This window comes from Aphelocoma coerulescens, chromosome 11, assembly GCF_041296385.1.
Source record: "Aphelocoma coerulescens isolate FSJ_1873_10779 chromosome 11, UR_Acoe_1.0, whole genome shotgun sequence".
NCBI classification, from domain to species: Eukaryota; Metazoa; Chordata; class Aves; order Passeriformes; family Corvidae; genus Aphelocoma; species Aphelocoma coerulescens.
In genome coordinates this window covers 15,950,134-15,964,228 of record NC_091025.1, presented here as the reverse complement: position 1 = coordinate 15,964,228, position 14,095 = coordinate 15,950,134, and the positions used below count along the sequence as shown (strand labels likewise).

General features: G+C 38.8%; 1 long non-coding RNA gene across 7 annotated transcripts in view; it reads left to right on the top strand.

Moving 5' to 3' along the window:
* Positions 1–14,095, top strand: part of LOC138117018 (uncharacterized) — a 211,362-nt gene that overhangs the window by 181,540 nt on the left and 15,727 nt on the right. The gene's annotated exons all lie outside the window — the stretch shown is intronic.

The window sequence follows — 14,095 nt, the reverse complement described above, 5'->3', positions numbered from 1 at the left end:
CAAGATGTCTTTGCTGGTTATAAATTTAACTCTTCTATGATTAGTCTGGGCCAATTAGGACACCCCTGGGGTTCAGACTATGGCTCAAGTACAAGCTTGAAAGCCTGATTAGCTGAGGTCTCTTGATACTTGTTCTTGGTAGTAAATGCTGGCACATATAGTATTGATTTTCATTTAGATATCTTAATGTTTCCAGACAATCCTAGCAGATGTGGGCTGAACTCAGATCTACGAGAGTGCTGGACTGCAATCTGCAAGCATTTTTCTTGCCATTTTGTTTCATTTTTCCTAAACTTAACTGATTTGAAATCAGGAGATATAAATGAAAAATGCAGAGTTTGCCTATCAATCATGGCATGTACAAACATTGCTACTGCCCTTTTCTAACATCCTATTACCACTGGGTAGTTGGCTAGTCAAACAGGAATAAAAATTACACTGCAAACATCATAAGTTAGGCTTGATTTGTTGAGCAAGAAGCCTGACAATTCTGTAAGAGTTATATACCTCAGCCTCGCTGAAAATCAGCCTTGTTATGGCTCTGGTACGTCTATAAAGATTGTTCATTTCATATAAAACAGCTACCTGCACTGAAAGGCCTGAAAGGAAGAATGATGCTGGTTATAAATATAGAGGAAAATCTATTTGTCTGCCCCTTCGTACTGTTAGCAAGTCACACGACACAGCCCGGCCATGGTTCCTCGGCAGCAGGGGGAGTTTGCCATGGCCACCTTTCGCTTTCATCTTCTGGCCTGGGCTGAAGCACATCATCTCTCTTTGTCATATGAGATAAAGCAATGAAGTGTGACCAGTGCCACTGCATTGCACTCTGCCCACCAGGAGCACGTTAATGATAATGAAAAACTATACTGCACTGCATTTAAACTAAATGTGAGCGTAAGGCTGTCTGTCGGCAGACTGGTGGAACAGTTAATGTCATAAAAGATAAATAGAAATTATTAGAATTGGCTTGGAAGGGATTTTTTATAGAGCAGGGTTGTATTCCTTTAAAGTTATACATTATCAGACTGTTAAATCTAATTTCAGACTACTGGGCAATTAAAATGATTAACATTATTTACTCATATAGTTCAATTCATTAAGGTTTCAAACACCCTTTACACACTATTTATGTTGAAAATAGAGAAATAATGTGTTAAAATGTCTTGGACCATTAATCATTCAAATTTGCTGTATAACTACTTTCTCACAACCTTAGCACCACAGTGAATATTTACAAACCTCAGAGGCATTTTGAAAGGATGAGCAAAATCAAATTCCACCCACCTCTGATATGTCCAACAGACCTTTGGTAGTTTCCAGGTCTATTGTGTTTGCAAGAAAAATCAGGAAGAAACATCCTAAGGTTGTCTTAGAAGTTATTCTACCCAGGGGCTTGTACAAGTCTTGGCTGTGTTCATCTGGGAGCTTGCTCCCCTTTTGATATGTGAAGGGAGCAGCATGGATGCTGTTACTGAAGCTAAGAGGGGCTCCATGGATAAAGTCTTGTGTACTGAAATGGAAATATACTCTGAGTCTGGCACTTAGTTTTCAAGTGTGTCAGATGGAATTTCTTATTATCTACTGACAAACCAGTTTATTAGATGGATATAAGAAGAGATCTTCAGGCTAGTAAATGCTGCCATTAGTCAGAGGTGAAACACCCACTTCCCTTCTGTGTTGGCATTTATAACAACCTCTGAAATACTGTGGGAAAAGTCATGAAAGTCAGTATACAGTATGTGACAGGACAATTACAAACTGCATATTGATGCTGGTCTTTTGAAAAGATTGTCTACAGGCTTTTTTTAGTGCTTTGAAACACCAGGGGGTTGTTTGTTATCTTGTTTGTTTTTATTCCTGTGCCCACTGAAAATAGCTTTCTGAAAGAAATGCTGTAAATTGTAGGGGGCTGTTGGATATAATCTAGACTGGGGTCCCATGTTCTGGGAAGGCAGATTATTGTGTCTGCCTGTCCCTGGAAGCACTGGAGGACCGTGAAGTGGCTCATAGTGCACCAGGGAGGGATCTCACTCCTTGCCTGTTGGAGGTTCTGAGGTGCACATGTGGCTGCAGGAAGCTGCTGAGTCACGGAATGTCCTGTTCCCCAGAGGCCAGATCTGCTGAACAAGTGAGGTCATTACTCTTTTGTGGCACCACTAGTAAGAGGAAGAGGTAGTTTTAATTAGCCTCTTTGAAATCACCCAAGGGCTCAGCTGATGTGTCAGAAATGTAGATGGTATTAAACACGATGACACAGCTGTATTTTCCCAGCTGGCAGCGTGACCCCAGTGCCAATGCTGTATTTAGTATCCAGGGTCTCCCACTCTGAGAATATCCAGTAGTATTCAGGCTCCTCCTGCATGCTATTTCAGGAGTCACGTGCTCTGGGTAGACAGTGCAGAAGTGGCTTCCTAATTTAGATGTTCGGTATTAGGCTCAGTCATCTTAACATATTTACTAAGGAGCTCTGCCTTCTAAGATATTCATTTACCAGGATGCCCAGATGCAGTTAGAGACAAGTGCAGCAATCCCAGGATCATTAGTGAATGGTGTACTGACAACAAAGGTATGTCCAGTCAAGTGGATCATCTACCATCTCCTTGGAGAGGAGAGGGTCAGTGAACTGTTGAGGATCCACACAAGTCTCCTGGAAGAGACCCTTTTTTTACTTCTTGGATTAGCCACTTTCTCCCTTCATTCCATCACTCTTAGGCTCTGTGTAAAGTTGCCTGACATAGTGAGGGGCTCACTATGCAGCCTCAGACCATGGTGTTTTCTAGGGCCCTGTCTTGTATCTGATGCAGTTCTAGCTCTAGAAAATAAAGGCACCTGTCGGCCTGTATCAATGAGGATGTTTCTAATGTTATTTATCCTTCATTTCAAGAGTAACATGAGCATAGCCTTTCCCTTGAGAGATTGACAGCTGTTATCATCTCAGCAATACTCTAAGCTTTTGCTGACTTCAGGGAACAGAAATCCCAGGGTTACTCCTGAATTTCATGTCAGTGTGTGGTGGCCTAAGCCAGCCCACCAAAATGGCACACAGAGGTACTGTACCACTGCAGAATAAGGATCATAATTAGCAGCTCCTCATGTGAATATTAAGAATATACTTCTTTCAAGCAATTAATTTTCTTAAGTTTTTCCTACCTCAAATCCAGATGGAGGGAGGCAAGGTGGAGAGTAGCCCTTTTAACTTGGACTGACATGTCTACCTGTGTTCTTGGTGCTCTCTGCTATGTCCTGTGTGTCTGTCTTACTCAGAAGCCTGGGACTTTGGCATATTTGTGATGTCTGACATCACTGTGGTAGTCACAATTTCTGCCTCCTCTTCCTAAACTTGTAAATTTGGATGGCAGAAGGTGGGATAAGGAAGGGAATTCAGAGGACTGAAAGGTGCTTCCCTATTCACAGTAGTAAATTCTCCTGTTGCATTAGGTTTATAAACCAGAAATTTATCCATCTTTTTGATGTGTGACAGAGTTTTGGCCTTCAAGTTAATCTGGCTGTGTTTGGTCACAAAGTGTTAGGATTGATGCTGGTGCCCCCAGTACCTTTGCCCGAGCTGAGCTCTCCTGGGCGTTGTTGGACTTGTTTCCCCATGGGGCTGCAGATGAGTTCTGCCCAACTCAGTCAGAAGAATATATTGAGCTGAAAATATAACCCCAGAATACCACAAACCCTCACAGATATCAGTGAAATACAGAATAAAAAATTTAGTCTGGGTCTCTGCCTTTTCTATTTTGCTAATAATTAGAATTATATAACACGGGAATGACTTTTATTGTTGGTATATCTGGGAAATTATTTTTCCTTTGAGTTTTTTTAGACTTCTTATACCTCCCATTGATTTTGATTATTTACTGTTTGACAAGGGGAACACAGGCAGCCCATGCTGTGCGAAAGATCAGAGGTGCCTTCATTCCTCAAGGCTATTGCCTTCTTTAATTCTTCAGTGTAGGATCAGCAAACTGATTGCATTTTCTTCTGTTTGACACTTTATATTTCACATTTCTTCATCAAACTGTGGTAACATGCTCTCTTTTAAAGCAAGCTGCTCCGAGGATATAGCCTTTTTGTCTTGGCCATTATTATAACTCTTTGGTGACTTGTAACAGCGACTTTCAGCCACTGTCCTGATTCATCGTCTTTCTGTTAAACTGGATGGAGTTGAGTATCTTGTTAATCCACTTTTTGTGCTTTTCTTTTATTGGTGTTATATGTATTTCATATTTAATCATTGCATGATGTGGCTTGAGGGCAGTTGTTCTTTGATATTTATTTTTTCCTAACCAGGATAGTCTTACAGGCCTAAGGGGAGATTTTTAAGCTGCAAACACTGTATGCCAAATCTGGTAGTAAAAAGCACAGTTCAAATATTTGCAAATAGAAACAAATAAATGTACACTCTATTTGGGCTTGTAGTTATGTGTGTATGTCTTTGAAAAACAGCTCCTTGGACAGATATGTTTTACAGTGGTGGGAAAGAAGCCAAAGGGATAGGAGTGTTTAGAGTCTTGCTACTTTCTGAGTGATCCACTTTCTATTGGCAAATAATTAATGTAAGTATCTGAAGCAGAAAAAACAGAAGTTCTGTCAAACCTGACTTCAGGTTATGGTTCCAAATATTTTGATCAAATAAGCTTCTCTCTCCTTTTCTGTATTGTAAGATAGGCAATGTAGTACATATTTCCAGTGACTAATGTTTGTGCTGTGAGTCCCTGTAAATGAAAACTTGGGTGATGTTAGATCAAAGTCTACAGTAATTTCATAATTTCTTTAAGAAATTTTTTTCATCTCTAGTTGGCATCAGTCTAAATGAATCAGTAAAATGGGATGATCTCAGTTCATATAAATAATAGCAGCCCTCTCCTGTTAGAAATGTCTTTCTTCTGGAAAAGCCAGTTGTCCCACATTAATGCATTTCTAATCAAAAACACTAAGCCCCATATGGTATTTTTTAACACATTTGAGAAGCCTGGTTAAGGCAGAGCTCTAAATGTACTGGAAACCAAAGTACATTGTTTTTCAGCACTCAAGAGAATGTGCAAAAAGTAGACCCTTGTATTTCTGTCTTACCCTGCTCATTAGTTTTACAGTTCTGGGTCTCATTCTCTTCCGTATTCCTCTTTCTCTGGTTTTCTTTTTTTTTTTTTTTTGTGTGTGTGAAATGACCTTCATGTTACCATATAACAGGGTTCATCCTCTCTCTCCCTCTTAAACATAACGAACATGAGGAAAGCTCTCTCGGACATGAACAAAAACTAGGAGGGGACATCTCAGAATACCAGAGGATGGTGAGAAAAGAGGTCCACAATATTTCTAACTAGCAAAATATTAGAGCTTAAGATAGAGCTTGCCTGTAGAAATGCTGCTCGAAAAGATTTTGCCCACATTTTTGTGAAAAAATATCTAATAAGATACTTTGGGATACAAATATATTTGTGTTTTTGCTTATCCTTTAAATGGCATCTATTTCCTCTGAGTCATCATTAATTGCCAAAATTTCATATTGTGACACGCAAAGTAGAAAATAAGCATGAGTTACTAGAGTCAATATTGTATATTAGCTAAAATTTGTCATGCTGTGGAGGCCCTTCAAGATATACATGCATCCAAAAAAACCCTACATTTCAGGTTTAATTCTGTAATTTTACTGGTTTAAAACAGGTCTTTCAGCACCAATTAAAAGTGTTGCCATGGGGTTTTCTAAAATTTTCTGTTTTTCAGCACAGAATCATATCAGAATGTTGGTGAGAAGGTCAGCCCAAAGCAGCACCAGCTGTGTGGGGCTTCCCAGGACCATGGCCTGTTCAGTTTTGCAGTTTCAAGGATGGAGCCTCGCTGGGTCCTTGGGTCAGTATTTGACCACCCTCTTGTTAAGTAAGCAAACACTTTAGTGAAGTTTGCCTGTGTTCCAGACATGTGGAAATCTGTGTCCAGACTTTCCATGTAAAAGTGGAATGAAAAACACTCAGTACCTTCGCTCCCCCTTTGTCACTGAATCTCCTGTGCTGGTTGATCTGCGGGCCCACGCTTTTTTCAAACCTCCTTTTGTTGATCTTGTACTTAAGGAAATGCTTCCTGTCCTTCCTAATATCCCTCACTAGTTTCAGTTTGATTTCTGTAATCCAACCTTGCATTTTGAGCAATATGCTTGCTTGGTAGCACATTCCCACTGTCACCTTCTGTGTGTGTCCTTTCCATATCAGCAGAAGTTCCTTGTTCTTGCATGGTGGCCTTCAGACACACACGTTCAAATTCCTGCCTTTTGGAATGGGCTGCTTCCAGCTTTAAGGAGGTTTTGTGCCACAAAATAAAAAATCCCCAAGAAGGGGGGGGGAAAATAGTTTCTAGTTCTGGCAATTGTAAGGTAAGCAAATATATTTGTGTGTATACTAGGAAACAAAACTGCCCTTAATGGAAAATTTGGCAACAGAAGGAGGAATGATAGGGAATGGGGAGTGGTAATGAAAGGGTTTAATTTCAGCATGCACAATTCAGAGCTTGAGGAAAAGTCAGATAAAATTCTGTCTTAACAACCTATAGTTCAACTATTCTTCCTAGCAGAAATAGGCCTTGTGCAGAGTGATGGTCTGGCTGACAAACAGGCCTGTGTCACTTCATTATACTGAACATCTTTTGCTTCAGAGTTTTTACATTCATTTTTAAAAAGTAGAATGTAAAGAAAAATTAATTACTGGCCACTACACAGTGCTTTTTGATGGAACGATCAATTTACGGGGAGGATAGAGCTTGCCCTCTCTCTGGGTGTGCATGAGTTTTAAACAGGCTAAAGCATGCAGGATGGAAAAAGACCTTATCAGAGGCACACTTGGAAAGAAGTAACTATCTGAAATTATTGTTCAGCACACCTGGAGTCTCTTTCAAGCCATGTGAGGCCACTTCCCGCAGTGTCAGCACCAAATGGTTATTCCAGGAGGGTAAGGGAAGCTAGAAATTTAGTTAGCAGAAGGAAAACCAGGCATGTCAATGTGCTTCCTCCAGTTAACTTAAATTGCCCCTGCGACCCTGCAGCGCTTTACACTGATGTTCTGCTGTAATATTACTTGAATGACATTTTGTCATTTGCTGAATGTTAACCTGCAGAAATGCTATCTTTGCTCCTTTACTTTGAGAGAGGATGACATGTGCTGCAGCCCCCAGTTGTTGGGGGGTAATTTTATGCTCCTTTCCTGACAGACAGGATTCCAATAGCACCATATGTCAAAAACTCCAACCCATTCCAGTCATGTACCCACACTGTCCAGCTGTCACAGCTATAATTATTGAAACTAAAGCCCAGAGAAGTTTCTAGTTTTGGAAATGCTCTAGTCTCCTTAGATCTTTACTACTGATGTTATAGCTGATTAGGACCCTGCCAGCCTTCTGTTGGTCTCTTGAAAACTGCTGTAATTCCCATTCATCATGGAAGCTAACCAGCTGCTCCAGAGCCATCCCCTCAAATGTGTTGCTTGATGTTGTACTTTGCTGTTGTCCTGACCTTGATACTTTGGATGTTCAAACAAAGGCTCCTTATTTTGTTGAAGGTGGTCCAAAAGGAGCCAGTTAACTAGATCCTGCACAGAAAAATGGAAGCATTTTTGGTTTTACCTGGTGTTGCTGTAAAGACTGATCCTAATCCACGCTCTTTTCTTGGTCATCCTGCCACAGCTTCCTGGCCATTGCAGATGGGGGAGGGAGAGGCAGAGACCCCTGGAATGCTCTCCTGTTGGGCTGACACTGAGCTTTTGGCAGGAACATCTGTCTTGTCTCTTAGCAGACATGAAAGGGACTTCTGTAATCAGGGTTTTGAGCCTTTGCAGCCACTTTTGTCACTTTTAACCAAATGTAATGAAATTCCACATCTTTTGATTCTATTTGAAACTTTGGTCTGAGTAGAGAGTTCAGCTATTGGCTTTTTCTATTAAAATCTTAAAGCTGAAAGCTTTATGATCTTGAGGTGTTTGTATGTTTTAGGCTTTTTTGACAGCCTTTGCATTCATATCTCTTGCAGTGCAGATATGTGCAGTACATAAAGTAGCACCTTTTTAGATTGTATTTTCACACCATAGTCTTTATTTATTTATTTATTTTTGGCCTTCAGGAGTCAGCCCCCTTGTACCTGTTGCAGTAGCTTCACTGACAGTGTTAGTTACACCTTTCTGGTTTGTTCATTCACTTAGAAGGCATTTTTTATTCTAAATATAGGAAAGCTTTTATATTTAAATAAGAAGCACTTAAATTAGCTGTCTTATATTTTGATCAAATAGTAATTTGTAACCTGTTGCCTGGACTCCAATATGCTGCCTCAACCTGGATTTTCTAAACTCTTTTGAGATGCAAGGTAAGAAAATGTCAATATCTTTAAAGAAGAAATGTTTTATGGATGAAGAGAGATTTTGAAAATGTGAAAAGCAAGACTGAGTTGAAATTCTTCGACTGGAACAACTGACTAATTTGGTGAAGAAAATGAGAGAGAAATTTGCTAAACATATTCTTTAGCAACTTTCTTCTAATAATGAAGAAGCTATTCCAACACAACTCATCACAAGTGCACACACAAAAAAGGGAATTTGATATTGCTGCTGAGAAAGCTCAGGATGACTTTGTCTATTGGAAGAAGATCAAGTGTGTTGTCATGCAGATCACTGGCTCCCTTTTACAAGCAGCAAGGATGGTGTAGATTTAAAAGACAGACCAGATTTTTCAGAACACACATAAGAAATTATCCCAAGTGGAAAATAAACTGTGTCTAATTTATGGTTAATTCATAGTTTTAGATTTTATTTTAATGGCCAGATTAGGAAAGAACGAAGAGATTTGATCTCGTGGACCCCGAGGTCCTCATTGTTTCCCAAATCTCCAGTTGCAGGGTCCTGTTTTTTTCTCATTAACCAGCTCTGTGTGGAAGCTTGAAGTCAACAACTTCTGGACAATTGATTGTACCTGAGCCCACTTTTGGCAGTCTTGGTAGTCACTTTATGCTGAGCTGAATAACAGTTGAAATGTGACTGGTGAATAGGAGACTGAAGGAGAACAAAAAGGGAGTGATCAGCCAAAGAGCTCAATACATGAGTTAAATGCATCATAGGCTTACATGGATAACCAAAGACATAAAAAGAAAGTAAACAGAGACAAAAAAAAAATCAACTGGAGAAGCAATCAGTGTAAAAGCAGCAGAGGGATGTGTAAAGAGAAATGTGGCACAAGGATCATGTCCCAAACAAGGGAGACAATGAGCTGGGTGTGCCAGTGCTGACAGACAAGCCCCAGCAAACGGCTCAGGACAGCCAGCAGAGAATAAAGGATGGAGAGAACACGGTGAAGTGCTCTGCACTGTGGGGTACAAAACATAAGGCAGATTGTTAGACAATTCCTACTACAACTGAAGGAGAGAATACACTGGAATTCTGAGACATGGTAAAATCTTCAGTAAAAAATGGCAGAGGAAAAGGTGAAAGCACAAGCTCTGTCTAGTAGACAGCGAATATTGAGTAAAACACGACTTGTTCAGAACAAGACTTGCAAAAAACATACAGGACTGAATGAGTAGGAGAAAATAAAAAGAATTTAGGTCTCTTTCAGAAAATAATAAAGTAATGCTTGTAGAATGTATGAGGAAGGTACAACAGATACTTTTATGGGGTTTTTTAAAAAGATGGAAATTGGTGTAGTTACAATATAGCTGAATCTACTAATAATTGCCTTGAAAATAGATTTAGCAACTTATCTCACAGAAATGGCATATTTTGGAAACTTAGGGCCACCAAAAGCCTTGATTAAACTAATAGAAAACATGTACAGTTATAGAAGAAGCCAATAGAAGGAATTTCTGTAATCACAGGAGTGGGTTGAGCCAGGTTTCTGTTACTGCTGTTGTTCTGTTTAGTGTTGGTTTGGAATTAAAAGATGAAGGGAAAGGGGGAAAGAATCATATTTTATAAGAAAACAGTGGATACACAGCTTCTCAGAGGATATTCTTCCTATGGCTTCATTAAAGAACCATCAGAGGTTCCTTGGGGAAACTAAGACCAATAAGCAGAAACTCAGACTGAGGTTCAGCATACAGAGATAAGGAATGAAGTCTGAGGCAACTTAAAAGGGACTGTGAAAAGAGAGTTTGAGGAATTTCAGATAACTCTTCTTTTGCTTTTGCCTCTTGTTTGATAATAGTGCTATTTCTTTTTACCAAACCAAGTCTCTTGCTTCAGGAAAACTATCTTCAACATAAACTTGTTAAAAAGGGAATGTGTGGGCAGTAGCACCCTGGAAAAGCTGTACATGGAACTTCAGTCTAATGGATATTAGTATTAAGCAATCTGGAGAGGCTGACTTAGTGGAGAGTGCTCTGATGGCTAAGGTACTGCAACTAACTTATATCAATTTTGAATGCAGTTGTATGTGTTTGAATGTTCTCAGTAATAGGGATATCGAGTCCTTTTCCCTCTTGCTAAATCTAACAAATAATTGGGCAATTTCCTACTCTCCTCAATCCAGGTAAATGATAGTTAAGTGCCCATTTCCCCCTGACTCTGTGTGTGACCTTGGAGATTGTGGGGGTTTAATGTCTTGATTTAAATGAAAGTTGGAAATGTTTACAGAAATTACTTTTCTTGATTATACGTAACTTTCTTATCCTTCAGCAATGTTGTAGCTGGAGATCACACACAAGGTGCTTAACTCTCTGTCGTACCATAGTATTGCCAAAACAAACACAGGCTTAGTGTCTTGCAGCAGAAGTGCAGCAAAAAAATCCAGATAAGGAGTTCACTGGCCTAATAAATACTGTGTTGAGTTGGATATAGAACCTGTATTGCATGCAAGTTTTGTGATTTATTGTACCTGTGCTAACTAAGGCAAAGGAAGCATCCAGCTCTCCTAGGAAGCAATAGAATTATGCCAAGATTTTTTTAAACATTGTTTTATACTTAAAAAAAATCTGACATATGAAAATTTATAATTTTCACTTTTAGACTTGAGTTGAAATGTAAAGAAAACCTTGTTCTTATGAGGTACTTTGAAAATTATTCAAAGACAGCAGTACTTTTACAAACTTATAATTTAAAAGAATGTAGCAGTAATCATGTAAGTGCAGTGATGGATTGATATCCATCTGCTTGGTCAGGAAGACTTGCTACTTTAGACTAATTTCATAATTACCTTTAGTTTGAAATAATTCCAGTTTTTTACTTTAAAAAATAATAGCATGTAATTAAAAAAAAAAAAAAGAAGAGCTAAGAAAATAGTAGTTGTTATTTCTTGTCTTGGTTTTTTGTTTTTAACTGACAGTGTGGTACAGAATTCTGCTAGGCAGAAGCATGCCAAACTGATTTTTATAATCATTGCTATTATTACTGTTTATTACAATAATATACTTTAAATTTACAGTTTTGAGCCATCACTGCTATATAAGACTATATGTGTAGCTATACATACCTAATTATTTGTGGAAGGTATTAGTATTGTAAACACAGCTTATCTTTGTTATGAGAGTGGCATTAATAACAGAATTTCATAAATGCCAACATACAGTACGATAATTTCAAGACTCTCTGAAAATATGGTGTATTGTAGCTGAAGATGTTCACAAATGCACGTTGTGTGTGTGGATGGGGAGGGGGAGGAGGGCTGTTTTGTGCTTAGAATGCTTTCTGATGCATAAATATTAGCATTAAATAATTTTGAATACCTTGTTTTCTAAAAAGATTAGTAGCTCTTCTCTGTGTGATAAATTGTGCAAGAGTTATTGTTCACACCAGTCTTTGCACTGTATTATCCTGTGTAGCTTTAAATAACCCAGCCCAAATTACGCTCAGCAAGCTGTTGGGAAAGCTTGGAGGAATCTCAGAGCTGAAGGGCCAATTTGTGCCCTGACTTACATCCTGTGCAAGTGCACTGACTTCATGCTGCCTCTAAAGGATATAAGGAAGAAGAGAATTTAATCTGTAGCTTTTTAAAAATTATTTTTATTTAGCTTCTTTTTTTTTTTTTTTTTTTTTTTCCTGTTTTTTGTTTATGTGTGGTTTGATCCTCCTGCACAGGAACCTTGTGCCTATGTACTCCTGGTTTATAGATAGCAGCATTTCACCCTCTCTTGCTTGGCATCTCAAATGTTATATGAAACTCTTATTAAAACCAAAAAATAAGAGAGCTACAGGCTTGTTTACCAAAACTCTGGTTTGTATTGGATCACATTTGGAATCCCAAGCTTTGCACTTGAAAATATTGCACAATAATGTATATCCTTTGTGTAAGATATACTTATCATCTCATTGTGGCTGTGAACTTGTTTCTTTAAATTGGTAAGTCTTAAATTGGTAAGTGTGTGCCAGTTCTTATTTCTTTTTTGTGCATCTGGATTGTCTTTTCTCAGTGACCTTTTTGCAGTCCATGTTGCTCTGATTTCAGAGCTATTCTGTGTGTTAAGTTATAGGCAGTGTAAATGTGACTTCTCTAAATTTGGGTTGAGTCACCAAAGATCCATCAAGCTGTTGTATTATGAAGTGTCAGTGTATTCTTTGGCCTGATATTATATTTCTCCCTATCTTCTAATGGTCTATGAATGACATCTTATGCTAGGAAATAGAGCGACTGAAGTAAGGGTTCTTTGGAAATATCAGAGTCCTCTCACTTAGGTCTTTTCTTCTGCTTTTGCTTCCTGATGACTCCTGCAGCAAGAAAACCTCAAATTTTGGGTATTGTGAAGTGACTGGCAGCAAGTAAGACAAGCAGAGACATTCCGACATAGACCTAGTATTAATTCAAGCTGTGCAAATAATTAAACACACCAAGTGAAAGAGGTGAACTGAGCAGTTTCCACTGAGTTTAAGGACAAGGTGAAGGATTCCACTTTACTTAATGACCTTAAAAATAAAAAGTATTTTGTAAGGCCATCCATCTTACAGTAATTAGAACTAAGTCTGTTTAACTAGGAGGGTGTGAGGCCAGATGCTGAATTTGCCTGTTTTGCTGTCCCACCACATACCTTGTGTGTGTTCGCTGGTGAGGGAATCCAACTGAAATGGGTGGGACTGGTTTAGCTGGTGGTGCTTCATCGTGTGGGAGTGGATTTTGTGAATAGGTCCTTCTGAAGTGCTCTTTTATTAGTCTGCTGTTTGTACTTCCAAGTGCTGAAAGTTCACCTCACCATTGATTAATTCAATGAAAACAGGAATAATTTCAATGGAAAAAAAAAAATAAACAGTGCAATGTGTAAATGGTGTCTAGTTCACAGATCCTCCCATTGTTATTTCCAGGTGAGGAGGATGCTCACCCTCTTCAATTGCTAAGCTAGAAGAAAGCTGTTGTCTGACTGGAGAGTAGAAGAGATTCAAGAGTAGAAGTTATGCTACAGTTCAGTGCTCGCCACAGTTTCTTTTCACAACAGTTTAATTTGGCAGTAATTGAATTGGAGAAGCAGGTTTGGAGTAACAAGAAACAGAAAATAAATGCATTTTTTTGGGTGATTAATGACTTCAGAAATAGCTGGCTTAGAATAACTTGCTGACTCTAACCCTTCAGTCAGGGTTACTGTGTAAGCTGAGTTTGGCTCTTCTGCCATTTTACATTTTCTGGGCAGTCAGTTACAAGTTTGATTATCAGAGATTTTGGCAAAATTATAACAATTTGAAAAGTTCACTGAACCTGCAAAAACAGTGAGTAAAATTTCTGGTAGGTATCATAGCCTAATGAGAAAAATTAATGTGGGTCAAACATAGCTGTGGTTAACCTCTGCAACACACCTAAGATATACAGTCTTTACACTAATTGATCGAAAGAAATTGCCATCTCCACTTGAAATCCGATTCAAATTATAATGTACAAAAATGCTTCCAAAAGGACAATAACCTTTGTTTGTCACATCACAGAAAAGCAACCTGAGAAAGCAAGAGCCTTGTGCTTCCACATCAGGATCTCTTTTCTGTGCTGTAATACCATTTGCACTGTACAGAAAAGGAAAAATCTGTCTGCATATCATTTGTCTCCATCAAAACCATGAAGTTTGTCTCCTAGGATTCCTCCTTAAGTGGTCTTTAGAAATTCTTGCATAACCTTGGCACACCTTCTACCCAAACTGTTCTCTCACTAC